The sequence below is a fragment of the Loxodonta africana genome, chromosome 27 (genome assembly GCF_030014295.1).
Source record: "Loxodonta africana isolate mLoxAfr1 chromosome 27, mLoxAfr1.hap2, whole genome shotgun sequence".
Taxonomy (NCBI): Eukaryota; Metazoa; Chordata; class Mammalia; order Proboscidea; family Elephantidae; genus Loxodonta; species Loxodonta africana.
Window position 1 is genome coordinate 15,386,011 of NC_087368.1, and position 14,660 is coordinate 15,400,670.

Sequence of the window (14,660 nt, forward strand, 5' to 3'; positions counted from 1 at the left end):
AACATTATGCTGAGTGAAATAAGTCAGTCACAAAAGGAAAAATACTGTATAATCCCACTTATGGAGCCCTGGCGATGCAGTAGTTAAGAGCTCGGCTGCTACTCAAAAGGTGGAATCCATCAGCTAGCTGCTCCTTGGAAACCCTATGGGCTGTTCTACTCTGTCTTACAGGGTTTCTATGATTCAGAATCGACTGGATGGCAATGGGTTTGGTTTTGGTTTACATAGAGACTAGAGTTTATTAGTGGTTAGCACGGGTGAGAGGGAAAGGTAAAGGTGAGCTTTTTCTTAGAGGGCATCGAGTTCCTGTGGAAAAGCCAATTTCAGGGAGGGATAGTAGTGGTAGTTATACAACGTAAGGAACATAATCGGTGTCACTGAATTATACATGTGAAACGTGTTGAATTGGCGAATGTTCTGTTATGTATATATTTACCACAATAAAACAACAATAAAAAAAGAGCAAAGGGGTATGGACACTCACGTTCTTGAATTTGGCAGAACTTTCTGGAAGGCAAACGGCAATACGTATCACAAGTCTTTAAGATGTGCCGATGCACTGACCCAGAAATTCTATGTTTGAGAAAACAACAAAGGTCCTGTGCAAAGACCAGGTAGCTGTGGATGATGTTTAACAAATACAGGAGTTATTCGTTTTTAAATGATCACACTGCCAGAAAATGGAATATTATGTAGCAATTGAAAGAGTATTATGGAAATATGTTTACTGACATGGAAAGATGTTCCTAACATTGTTATTAGCTGCCTTTGACCCCTGACTCATGGTGGCCCACGTACAAAGGGATTGGACCCTTGTGATCCACAGGGTTTTCACTGGCTGATTTTTCAGGAGTAAATTGCCAGGCCTTTCTTCTGTTTCTGATATATTCAGTGCTATTCCTGACGTAGTCGGTGATGACAAAACTGGTTATAAAATGATTCATATAGTATGATAACATTTTATTAAAAAATACCATCTTTATAGCTATATAAAAAAAAAAATAAACCCTGTTTTTCTCTGGATATGGAGGGTGGTAGGCACTTTTCATTTTCTTTCTTCCTTTGGCCCACATGTGTTTTCCAATTATTCTTCGATAAACACATCATGTTTTTGAAACGAGAAAGTCATTTTTAAATTTGAAAATGTTTTGCTGAAAGAAACAAAAAATAAATATTTATGTATACCGTATTTGTAATTTTGGGCAGTTGGTATGTTGTAAGAGAAAAGAAAAGAAAATGAAATTGAAAAGATGGGTAATCTACTAAAAAAAAAGGAGGGGTGGGATGGGGGAGATTCCAGAACGAGAGAGAAAGAGAATGGTAACATTTCCTGGCTGCCCTAAGTTAAGGAGAAATCTGGTGAAAGTGGCAGGCCCCCAACTCAAAGCAGCCTGTCAAGAGAGGAGAGTTTAGTTTATTGGAGGGTGCTGGATATCTCAGACAAGCAAAGGAAAATTTGTCAAAACGAGCTATTCACTCAACAAATATTTATGGAGTCCTTACCCGGGCCAGGAACAACGCGCGTGCGCAGTGTGCAGGCTCCAATGCCCTAAGGCCCAGGCCTGCCTTCTTGGATAGGCTAGGCTCTGCCGCGATAACAACTTAACCCAAATCTCAGTGGCTTACTCAACAAACACTTATTTCTCACTGTTGTCACAAATCCAGTGACGGTTGGTGGAGAGGCCTTTGCTTCACAGATGGAAGAGCACTATCAGGAGCACGCAGTCTCCAGGGTCTGCAAAGCAGGGGAGAGATGGTGGACGACACACACGGGCTCTTACGTGCCTCCGACCGTGATCCACCGCTTCCGCTCACATTCCCATTTCCAGACCCATCCACTTGGGCCAACCCAGGTGCAGGGGAGGCTGGGAAATGCACGTGGCTCTTTGGGAAGCACTGCCAGTTAGCTATGAAACAAAGGATTGAAACTCAAGGACTTTGTACCCATCCCTAGGTTTGATGATCTTACTAACAAGGAGCAAATTGTTAACTGACATTCAGGCTGCATGTTGGAATTTTCTCTCTTCTCATTCTTGTGTTAATAATGATGCTTGAGTAACAGCCAGCAAGGACTAACTTGGGAGTGATTGGTTCAAAATTTCTTGCCAGTGGGAGATATGAAAGGACAAATGTGTTTTGGTTTAAGACTAGATTTGCCATAATAAGATGCTGAAGGCTGAATGTATCTGGCCAGCCTGCATGGTGAAGCTCCTCACATGGTGCGCTTGGCAAAAGGAGGGGCAGGTATGGAAGGGGAGGCCTGGGCTCCTGTTCAACTCTCTGGGCAGAAGTAGGTACAAAGGAGCTGTCAGAATAGTCATCCCGCTGTGCCCAGCCAATCTGCCCAAATGTTTTACAGAAGCGTTAACCTCACCGAGGGCATGTCCATCCAGCCTCGCCTCTTCCCTCAGCGGGGCTTTCAGTGGCGCTTGTTGGAAAAAAAAGAAAAAAGTGCCCATTTCACTCCTAATTGTACAGAGCAGCTGATCAGTGACTGCACGACTCCTTGAACAAAGAATGTATTTCAGACCTTCTTATTGCTTGCTTACTTCATTTAAAATTTAACAGATGTCAATTGTGACACATAACCACTTTCTCCCTAGGTGATGGATTAAGGCAAATTTCATTTTACGCCTGGCACAGAAGCCACGCTATATTGTGTGTTGAAAGACCATTTTATTAAAAGGAAGAGAGGAAAAACCATTCTGGCTTTAAATCCTGTAATAATGGAAGAAAGCCGATTTCCACAAAGGCATTGTTCTGGAAAGCTTTGTTGGCTTAAGGCGCCACCTAATGGCGATGTGGCAGATTACACAAGGCGATGTGTGGGCGGGAATTCAATTTATGGGATTTCTTTGCTCTCTGAGCTGTTACCTTCAAGTTCTACATCTGCTTCTAATTAGTTATGTAATCTTGAGCAAGTCTCTCAATCTCTCTGAACTTACAAGATCCTCATTTAACCAGAGGTTCTTGACCCCTTCTTTGTGAGATTGTTGAAAGGACTAAGGGAAACCCTGGTGGTGTAGTGGTTAAGTGCTACAGCTGCTAACCCAAGGGTCGGCAGTTCAAATCCGCCAGGTGCTCCTTGGAAACTCCACGGGGCAGTTTTACTCTGACTCGACGGCACTGGGTTTGAAAGGACTAAGGGGCTGGGTGTATCTGAAAGCAAAATAAAATGAAGGATCTCAAACTCGGGTAACGACCAGGCAGGTGATGTAATAAAATTACCAGGCCCTACAAGTTTCCTTTTTCTCCTTGTGGTTGAATTGTGGGTTCAGAGGCGTGTTTCACAACAACAATAATAACAATAGCACAAGCTGGAAAACAAACGTCATACCTTGCTATGTGCCTATAACGTTGGTATTTTTTAATAAAATGGTATCATACTATATATCATGGTATAACCAGTTTTTTCACTGAATGTATCAGGAACATCTTTCCATTTTGATAAACATATTTCCATAACACTATTTCGATGGCTACATAAATATTTCATTCTGTGGCTATGTGATCACTCAAAAAAAAAAAGTATATTTGTTAAATATCATAAACAGCTACCAGATACTTGCTATTTTCTTAAGATTAATCCCCAAACATGGAATTTCTGGGTCAATACATAGGCACAATGGTCCCTATGTGGTGAAAATGGTTAAGTGCTCAACTACTAGCCAAAAGGTTGGCAGTTCGAACCCCCCCAGAGGCACCTCAGAAGACAGGCCTGGTGATCTGCTTCCAAGAGGTCACAGATTTGAAAAGCTTATGGAGCAGTTCTACCTTGTCACATAGGGTCGCCATGAGTCAGAATCGACTTGATGGCAACCAGCAAGAACGGTAGAAATACTTCTTAAAGACTTCTGATACATATTGCCATTTGTCTTTCAGAAAAATTCTACCAAATTAGAGTACGTGAGTACCCATTTCCCTTCATTCCTGATGAATATTACATTTTTAAAAAAATTTCTAATTTGATTAGTTATAATTTATATTTTTTAATTAGTAGTAAAGTTTTTTTCATTATGTTTGCTGGTCTTCTAAAAATGTCCTGTCCATACACTTGGTCTGTATGATATGAAATTTCGAGGACTACAGTAAACTTGACAACACTTGTCTGGTCTCAGAGGGGCGGCCACTGTCAGCCCAGCCCATGATGACCAGGAGGGGCTGAAGGTCAGTGTGGCCAAAAATTTCTGTTTGCCAAAATAAGCTACCCACATAGGATCTCCTGCTTTGTGAATGTTGGCTCAGTTTTTAAACACTTTTTCCAGTTGCCATCAAGTCAATTCTGACTCACGGCAACCCCATGTGTGTCCGAGTAGAACTGTGCTCCACAGGGTTTTCAGTGATTGGTTTTTTGGAAGTAGGTTGCCGGGTCTTTCCTCTGAGATGCCCCTGGGTGGACTCAAACCTCCAACCTTTCAGTTAGTAGCTGAGCATGTTAACTGTTTGCACTGCCCAGAGACTCCTTCTAAACACTGCAGGGCTGAATAAATCATAATCCAGAACTGAATTCGGCTCGTAGGTCTCCAGCTCGTGATCTTTGCTGTTAACTTCTACAGTCATATAGGAAGATGGGTTCTTGGAGCTGGAGCCTGCTCTGTGCAGGATCTCTTGGTGGGTAGAGGGAGCTCAACCCTCATGTCTGGGGGAGAGGGCAGTGAAAATCTAGTGACAGGAATGGGAGGGCTGATCTGAAGTCACCGTTTTACTGAGGTGAGAAGCTCAGCCTGGCAGAGATAAGCCCTCCCCTGTTACCCATTCCCCCTTCCCCCTCTCCCCCTCTTTCTCTCCTGCTTCTGGGACAACTCTCCCTGAACCCCCAGAATCTACTGCTGAGATCCCCCCAAAGCCAGGCAGTCACTGGAGGCCATTGAGAAGAACACCAGACGAGGAGTCAGACTCTGCTGATACTCTCTCTGTGTGACCTTGGGCAGGCACCTCCACCTCTCTGAACCTTTTTTAAATCTGTGAAGTGGTTAGAGAAACACTTTTCCTGGCTTCCTCTCAAGATGGTGCCAGGACCATAAGGGATGATGTGTGAGGAAGCGCTTTGTGAATCTGAAAGTATTGAACATGACTTTGTTATTTTCAGACTATGTTATCTGCTTTGAGCAAGTCTTACAACATTAAGAATATAACATTCACTCGTTTAGTCAATCATTCACTCAACGAATATTTATTGAACACCTATTACGTACAAGATACTTCTAAGCAATATCTAAGACAAATAATTCCATGAATTTGCAGTCATGGAATGCAGACTCTAGAGTAGGAGGCAGAGATTAAGAAAAGGAGAGAAGGAAAGGAGGGAGGAAGGAAGGAAAGAAGAAAAGAAAGAAAGAAGGAGGGCAAAAAGGAGGGAAAGGGAAAAAAGAGAATGCAGGAAAAAGGGAAGAAGGGAGGAAGAAAGATAAAAGGCAGGAAGGCAGGAAAAAAGAAAGAGCATTTATACCACTAAAATCAACAAACTCTACAAATCAGGGTCCTTCCCATGAGCTGATTGTTAAACCTTTAACATCATCCCACTGGAGCCAGAGGGCAGATCCCAAAAGTGGGGAGCCACTGGGGGATTCTGAGCAGGGCGGAGACACGATTTGCTGTCCATTTTTCAAAGGTCACTGTGATGGTTAATATTATGTGTCAACTTGGCTAAGCCATGATATTCGGTATTATGTAATTATCCTTCATTTTGTGATCTAATGTAAGGGGAGTTTCCTTGGGGGTGTGGCCTGCATCCTATATATACGGACATTCTGGCAAAGCTCATTTACTCTTGATCCTGCATCTGACTTGTCATTCTCTGACCTCCAGTTCTTGGGATGTGAGCCCGCAGCCTGCAGCCTGTCCAGCAGATTTTGGGATTCCCCAGCTTCTGCAACCCTGTGAGCCAGCAGCCTTCAGCCTGACCTGCCAAATTTGGGTTCATCAGCCCCTGAAACCAAATGAGTCAGAAGAAGCCTCCAGTCTGACACCTGATGCAAGGATTTGGGACTTGCCAGCCTCCACAACTGTGTGAGCCATTTCCTGGCTTGAAATAAATCTGACCAAAAGGTCAGAAATTTAAATTCACTAGCTGCTCCTTGGAAGCCCTATGGGGCAGTTCTACTCTGTCCTTATAGGGTCACTATGAGTCGGAATTGACTTGACAGCAATGGGTTATATATATACGTTTCACCGGTTTTGCTACCTGAAGCTGGGGCGGGGAGGGGTGCAGACCCACCTAAAAGGATTAGAGCAACAGTGACCAGCACACACACACGGCTGGGAATAGTGCATGTTCCCACCAGCCAGACTTGAAAAATTCACGATTTGCAGAACATTGGGTAGAATATTTGGAAGGCCTTGCCTCAGTAGTGGATACTAATATTTCCAGACTCAGCACTGATCCAAGTCTGCCTAAAAACTCGTAAAAGCAAGATCCTGATAGGTCAAACTATTTCCAAGTAACTTGCCTGCATCTCGGAATAAAGCTAAAGAATATTTATAGGAAAAAAATAAAACTGGCAAGCAACAAAACAATTAGCCCCCAAATAAAATGTGTGGCATCCAGTCAAAGATGATCAAGCATACAAAGAAGCAAGAAAATATGATCCATAATAAGAATAATGATCAATTGAAACTGACTCAGATTGCCACAGATGGTAGAATGAGCAAACAGGACATTAAAATTGTTGTTGTTGTAGTTGTGTTGCGTGCCATTAAGTTAATTCTGACTCATAGCGACTGTATGTGACAGGGTATTACTACTCCGTAGGGTTTCCTAGGCTGTAATCTTTATGGGAGCAGATCGTCGGGTCTTTTCTCCAGTACAGCCACTGGTGAGTTCGAACCATTGGCCTTCTGGTTAGCAGCCATGTGCTTAACTGTTGCATCACCAGGAATCCTTAAAATAGTTATTATAACTTTATTTTACATATATGTTCAAAAAGTTAAGCAGAAACAACCATGGGCATCTGCCTCCTTCTTTGGATCTTCTCATCTAAGCATAGAACCAGAAGCCCCACTGAGGACATCTGATGACCAACAGGTCAGTAAGAGGTCTCCAAAATGAAACATAACAAGATGCAAGAAAAGGAGGTAATGGGGTTTCCCTACCTTCGTTCCAGACTCTGAGGCAGCCTTCTGGACAGATTACTTTTGCCTATAATGGAGAGATATTTCTGTAGGAGATGCAGCAAAGACAGCGCAAAGCATTGCATTGCAAACACAGCTCTATTTTGGCTAGACCAAGGAACGCTCTGGTTAGGGCACTTCCTTTCTTAGCGCCTCAGACCCTGCCTTCTGCCCTCTCTTAAGGAAGCTATTTGCCACCAGATAAACTGAGAAGCCCCCACCTGTCTGTCAGTTTGTCGTACTGTGGGGGCTTGCGTGTTGCTGTGGTGCTGGAAGCTATGCCACTGGTATTCAGACACCAGCAGGGTCACCCATGGAGGACAGGTTTCAGCTGAGCTTCCACACTAAAACAGACTAGGAAGAAGGACCCAGCAGTCTACTTCTGAAAAGCATTAGCCAGTGAAAACCTTATGAATAGCAGTAGAACATTGTCTGTTATAGTGCTGGAAGATGAGCCCCCAGGTTGGAAGGCACTCAGAAATGACTGGGGAAGAGCTGCCTCCTCAAAGTAGAGTTGACCTTAATGATGTGGATGGAGTAAAGCTTTCGGGACCTTCATTTGCTGATGTGGCATGACTCAAAATGAGAAGAAACAGCTGCAAACATCCATTAATAATCGGAACCTGGAATGTACGAAGTATGCATCTAGGAAAATTAGAAATCCTCAAAAATGAAATGAAACACATAAACATCAATATCCTAGGCATTAGTGAACTGAAATGGACTGATATTGGCCATTTTGAATCAGACAATCATATAGTCTACTATGCTGGGAACGACAACTTGAAGAGGAATGGCATTGCATTCATCGTCAAAAAGAACATTTCAAGATCTATCCTGAAGTACAATGCTGTCAGTGATAGGATAATATCCATACACCTACAAGGAAGACCAGTTAATACGACTATTGTTCAAATTTACGCACCGACTACTAGGGCCAAAGATGAAGAAATAGAAGATTTTTATCAGCTGCTACAGTCTGAAATTGATGGAACATGCAATCAGGATGCATTGATAATTACTGCCGATTGGAATGTGAAAGTTGGAAACAAAGAAGAAGGATCAGCAGTTGGAAAATATGGCCTTTGTGATAGAAAAAATGCTGGATATCAAAAGATAGAATTTTGCAAAACCAATGACTTCTTCATTGCAAACACCTTCTTTCACCAACGTAAACAGCGATGATACACCTGGACCTCACCAGATGGAACACGCAGAAATCAAATTGACTACATCTTTGGAAAGAGACGATGGAAAAGCTCAATACCATCAGTCAGAACAAGGCCAGGGACTGACTGTGGAACAGATCATCAATTGCTCATATGCAAGTTCAAGCTGAAACTGAAGACAATCAAAGCAAGTCCACGAGAGCCAAAATATGACCTTGAGTATATCCCACCTGAATTCAAAGACCATCTGAAGAATAGATTTGATGCATTGAACACTGATGACTGAAGACTGGACGAGTTGTGGAATGACATCAAGGACATCATACATGAAGAAAGCAAGAGGTTATTGAAAAGACAGGAAAGAAAGAAAAGACCAAGATGGATGTCAGAGGAGACTCTGAAACTTGCTTTCGAACGTCGAGCAGCTAAAGCAAAAGGAAGAATTGATGAAGTAAAAGAACTAAACAGAAGATTTCAAAGGGCGGCTCGAGAAGACAAAGTATTACAATGACACATGCAAAGAGCTGGAAATGAAAAACCAAAAGGCAAGAACATACTCCGTGTTTCTCAAGCTGAAAGAACTGAAGAAAAAATTCAAGCCTTGAGTTGCAGTAACAAAGGATTTCATGGGGAAAATATTAAACGACAGAGAAGCATCAAAAGAAGATGGAAGGAATACACAGAGCCGTTATATCAAAAAGAATTAGTCGATATTCAACCATTTCAAGAGGTGGCATATGATCAGGAACCAATGGTACTGAAGGAAGAAGTCCAAGCTGCTCTGAACGCACTGGCGAAAAACAAGGATCCAGGAATTGATGGAATATCAATTGAGATGTTTCAGCAAACAGATGCAGCGCTGGAGGTGCTCACTCGTCTATGCCAAGAAATATGGAAGACAGCTTCCTGGCCAACTGATTGGAAGAGATCCATATTTTTGCCTATTCCCAAGAAAGGTGATCCAACCAAATGTGGAAGTTATAGAACAATTTCATTAATATCACACACAAGCAAAATTTTGCTGAAGATCATTCAAAAACGGCTGCAGCAGTATATCGACAGGAAACTGCCAGAAATTCAGGCTGGTTTCAGAAGAGGATGTGGAACCAGGGATATCATTGCTGATGTCAGATGGATCGTGGCTGAAAGCAGAGAATACCAGAAGGATGTTTACCTGTGTTTTACTGACTATGCAAAGGCATTTAACTATGTGGCTCATAACAAATTATGGATAACATTGTGAAGAATGGGAATTCCAGAACACTTAATTGTGCTCGTGAGGAACCTTTACATAGATCAAGAGGCAGTTGTTCAGACAGAACAAGGGGATACTGATTGGTTTAAAGTCAGGAAAGGTGTGCATCAGGGTTGTATTCTTTCACCATACCTAGTGAGCAACATGATGATAAATGGAGAAAAGACTGAAGTTGTCAAGGATTTCATTTTACTTGGATCCACAATCAACAGCCATGGAAGCAGCAGTCAAGAAATCAGAAGACGCATTGCATTGGGTAAATCTGCTGCAAAGGACCTCTTCAAAGTGTTGAAGGGGAAAGATGTCACCTTGAAGACTACGGCGCGCCTGACCCAAGCCGTGGTATTTTCAATCACATCATATGCATGTGAAAGCTGGACAATGAATAAGGAAGACCGAAGAAGAATTGATGCCTTTGAATTGTGGTGTTGGCGAAGAATATTGAATATACCGTGGACTGCCAGAAGAGCAAATACATCTGTCTTGGAAAAAGTACAACCAGAATGCTCCTTAGAAGCAAGGATGTCAAGACTGCATCTTACATACTTTGGACATGTTGTCAGGAGGGATCAGTCCCTGGAGAAGGACATCATGCTTGGCAAAGTACAGGGTCAGTGGAAAAGAGGAAGACTCTCAACGAGGTGGATTGACACAGTGGCTGCAGCAATGGGCTCAAGCATAGCAATGATTGTAAGGATGGCGCAGAACCAGGCAGTGTTTCTTTCTGTTGTGCACGGGGTTGCTATGAGTCAGAACTGACTCGACGGCACCTAACAACAACAACAACAAACTGAGAAGAACCACTGAGCTCCCTGAGACCAAAGGTGTAGCTACATAAATATATCATGTCCTGAGAGCGGTTGATAAAATGTACAAAGGCTGGGTGTATGGAAGGAAGAACAGAAATCTCATCATTTCTGTGGGGCTTTTGAAATCTTAGAGTTTGAAATACCTACCCAGTCCCCTGCTCCCCCTTCACAAGAGAGCTCATAGTACAAGCCATTTTTATGAGCAGTCCTGAGATACCCGGGAGCAATCCAGAGCAAAGAGTAGTTCTATTGTTTTATTGAAATTGCACTGCAGTTTTGCAGCTAAAGACACTCTCTGGGGTTGGACTCCCAGAGTCCCTCATTCTAGAAGACCGATCTAAACCATGACGTGCTAGGGAGACGCCCTATGCTGTCTGAGGTCCTTGATGACCTTCCATAGCAGCCCGTTGGGACCATTGAGTTGAAAGGGTCTGGGTGGACTTGATGGAGTCGGGTATTTTTCTCTCCAGGACCCTGCTGAAACCCAACGGCCTGTTTTCTAGTTTCTAGAGTATGAACACACTAATAAAAAACCAAACTCGTTGACTTTGAGTCATTTCCGACTCGTGGTGACCCCATGTGTTACAGAGTAGAACTGAGCTCCATAGGGTTTCCTTGGCTGTAATCTTTATGGAAGCAATCACCAGGCCTTTCTTTTGCACACCCCTGGGAAGGTCTGAACCATCAACTTTTAGGTTAGTAGTCGAGTGCAAACCTTTGGCACCCCCCAGGACCTGAACACACTAATAGAGCACCTCAAAGTTTTGCCACGAGCCATTTCTCCTTCCTGCAGTTCATAGGGAATTGTGCTCATGAGGAACCTGTACATGGATCAAGAGGCAGTCTTTCAAACAGAAGAAGGGGACACTGAGTGGTTTAAAGTCAGGGAAGTTGTATGTCAGGGTTGTATCTTTTCACCATACCTATTCAATCTGTTGGAAACCCTGATGGTGTAGTGGTTAAGTGCTATGGCTGCTAATCAAAAGGTCAGCAGTTTGAATCCACCAGGCATTCCTTGGAAAGTCTATGGGGCAGTTCTACTCTTGGTAAAGCAGAGGATCATTGAAAAAGAGGAAGATCCTCAACAAGGTGGGTTGATACAGTGGCTGCAATAATGGGCTCAAGCATAGCAACAACTGTGAGGATGGTGCAGGACCCGGCAGTGCTTCCTTCTGTTGTGCAAAGGGTCACTATGAGTTGGAACCAACTCAATGGCACCTAACAAGAACAACGAATGTTATGGATTGAATTGTGCGCCCCCCCCCGCCAAAAGATATGTTGAAGTCTTAACCCCCAGTACCTGTGAATGTGATCTTGTTGGAGATAAGGTCTCCCAAGATGTTATCAGTTAACATGAGTTCATACTGGAGTAGAATTAATAAAAAAAAAAAAAAAGGTTTGCCATCGAGTCAATTCCAACACATGGTGACCCCATGTTATAGAGTAGAATTGCTTCCTAGGGTCTTCTTGGCTCTAATCTTTACAGAAGCAGTTTGCCAGGCCTTTCTTCTGCAGAGCTGCTGGGTTGGTTCAAACCACCAATCTTTAGGTTAGTAGCCAATTGCAAACCACCTGAGCTACCCAGGCTCCTGCTGGAGTAGGGTGGGTCCTAAACTAATCTGAGTGATGTCCTTATAAAAGAGAGAAGACACCGAGGGAAAACAGCCCTGTAACCATGAAGTCATTCTGTAGCTGCAAGTCAAGGACTACCTGGGGCTACCAGAAGCTGGGAGACACAAGAAAGGATCTTCCCCTAAAGCCTTCAGGGAGAATGTGGCCCTGCTGACACCTTAACTTTGGACTACTAGCCTCCAGAACTGTGAGACAATGAATCTGTGTTCTTACAAGCAAAAAAGAAACAGTTAAGCAGAAACATGAAAAAGTTTTAAAAAGACTCAAATCAAACTTCTGGAGATGAAAAGTACTTATGTGCAAGATGAAAAATAACCCAAATGAGATTAATGACATATTGACATGGCAGCAGAAAAGATCAGTGGACTTGAAGAAAGAGCAATAGAAACGATCCAAAATGAAACACAAGAGAGGAAAACATGAACAAAAAAACAGAGAGAGAGAGAAAACAGCATCAGTGAATATAGGATAACTTCAAATGGCTTAATGTGGATGTAACTGGGGTCTCCAAAGCAGAGGATGAGAGGACAGGGAAAAATATTTTAACAAATAATGGCAAAGAAAAGTCCAAATTTGACGAAAACTATATAAAACCCAAGAAGCTCAAAGAACCCCAAGCACAAGAAATAGGAAGAAAATGACACCATGGCACATCATAATTGAATGACTCAAAACTAGTAATAAAGAGAAAATCTTAAAGACCTTACACATTTGTTTGTCAGTTGTGCCCTCCCCCATGAGGTATTTTCGTAAGCGCCACTATGCCAATTTTTTTTACAGGTTGCTGTAAAAAAAATCTGCATAGTGCCCTTACTTAAATACCTCATGGGGGAAGGCGTGGTTGGCAAACAAACCTAGAAGGTATGCATTATTGGCATAAAAATACAGTATACACAGGGGAACAAAGATAAAAATGATGGAAGATTTCTTGTTAGAAATAATACAAGTGAGAAGGTAATGGAGCAATATCTTTAAAATGTTGAAAGAAAAAAAAGAGCTGTCAACCTAGAATTTATATCTAGTGTAAATACCTTTCAAAAACAAAGGCGAAAGATATTTATAGGCATATAAAAGTTGAAAGAACTACCAGTAGAGCTGCAACCTTGGAGGCATAGTGGTTAAGAGCTACGGCTGCTAACCAAAAGGTTGGCAGTTCAAATCCACCGGGCGCTCCTTGGAAACTCTTTGGGGCAGTTCTACTCTGTCCTGTAGGGTCGCTATGAGTCAGAATCGACTCAACCACAACAGGTTTGGTTTTTAGTTTTTTAGACCCACGCTGCAAGACATGTTAAAGAAGTCCTTCAGACAGAAGGAAAATGATACCAAATGGAGACATGATTCTACACAAAGGAAATGGTAACTACATGAGTAAATATATGACTTGTCCCTATTATTTAACTTTCTTTAAAAGACTGTTTAAACAAAAATAATAACAATGGACTGTGGAAGTTATAACATGTACAAATAAAAAGCATGGAAAAACAGTATAAAGCCTGGGGGTATCAGGGAGAGGTGGAAGAATATTAATGAAAGGTAATAAACTCTACATCAAGTAGTATGATATCACTTGAAGGTATACTGTGATAAGTTAAAGATGTATACTATATCCCTAACAGCAGCAAATAAAGTAATGAAACAAAGAGTTACAGCTACGAATTATACCTATAGCTTTTGGGTTTTCTGGGTTGTACGTCTACAAAGGAGATTAAAATAGAATCATAAAAAATATTCAATTAATTTCAAAGAATTCAGGATAAAAAGGGAATGAAGAACAGGTGGAAAAATAGAAAAGAAATATCGAGCCTAGCTATATATATGATAGTATTAAATATAAATAGTCCAAATACTTCAATTAAAAAGCCGAGATTGTCAGATTGGATAAAAAACAAGACTCAAATTCATTTACTAGAAAAATTTGAATTGCACAATAAATAACTGGCAAAAAAAAAAAAAAAAAAAGGAATGAAAGTGTTCTTAAAGGTATTCATTTTATATCGATGGCTTAAGACCTTTTTATCACTCATTAGCTTTCTGTAATGACTGAAAAACCAAACATGATTTAGGGGGGAAACCCCAGCACGTTTCAAGGAGTTCAGATAGTCAGGCAATTGATCATGGCAACCAAATGAGCCTCTAGCTATTGATTTTAAAAGAAGGATTTCCTGGGAATGATGCAGCCAGACAGTAATGGCAGTGTCATTAAAACCAAAAAGGCTACACTGAAATATTATCAGATTAAAAATTGCCGCATCATTGATTCTTCACTAAAACGCTCCCACTGAAAGGCCCGATTTCTGTGGAGTGCTGAGGTGGGACCTGCAACCAGGCAGGCAGGATGAATCTGCAAACTCACCATTTAGGCTTCTTAAAACTTTTTTTACAAGAACTCTTGGCCTCTTGAGGGCCGTGGTAACTCCAATCAGGAAAGAGCTCAAACTCGCTTTAACTAGAAGCTGTGTTCCTGTACTTCCTGAGACCCCCTAAGTCTATTGTAGATTTAACGAACTACAGTTCACAAATGCATTTTGCATTCATTCCATAAACCCCACTGAACACCTAATTTTGTGGCAGGCTCTGCATACTGGGCACAGAATGATGAATAAAACAGAGTTCCTGCCCTGGAAGAATTTACAAAGAAATGAGTGTGCAAAACCATAAAGTGCATGTACGTGTTAATTGTATTTT

At 41.9% G+C, this 14,660-nt stretch overlaps 1 long non-coding RNA gene across 3 annotated transcripts in view; it reads left to right on the forward strand.

Moving 5' to 3' along the window:
* The window catches only part of LOC111752165 (uncharacterized), a 79,163-nt gene that overhangs the window by 48,921 nt on the left and 15,582 nt on the right, over positions 1 to 14,660 (forward strand). Inside the window, exon 4 of one of the 3 annotated variants that reach the window (XR_010319570.1) lies at positions 5,809 to 13,331. This is a non-coding gene — a long non-coding RNA (uncharacterized LOC111752165). Of the gene's footprint in view, positions 1 to 5,808; positions 13,944 to 14,660 lie in introns of those variants that run through there. The other 2 variants (XR_010319571.1, XR_002787170.2) reach the window with 2 other exon arrangements.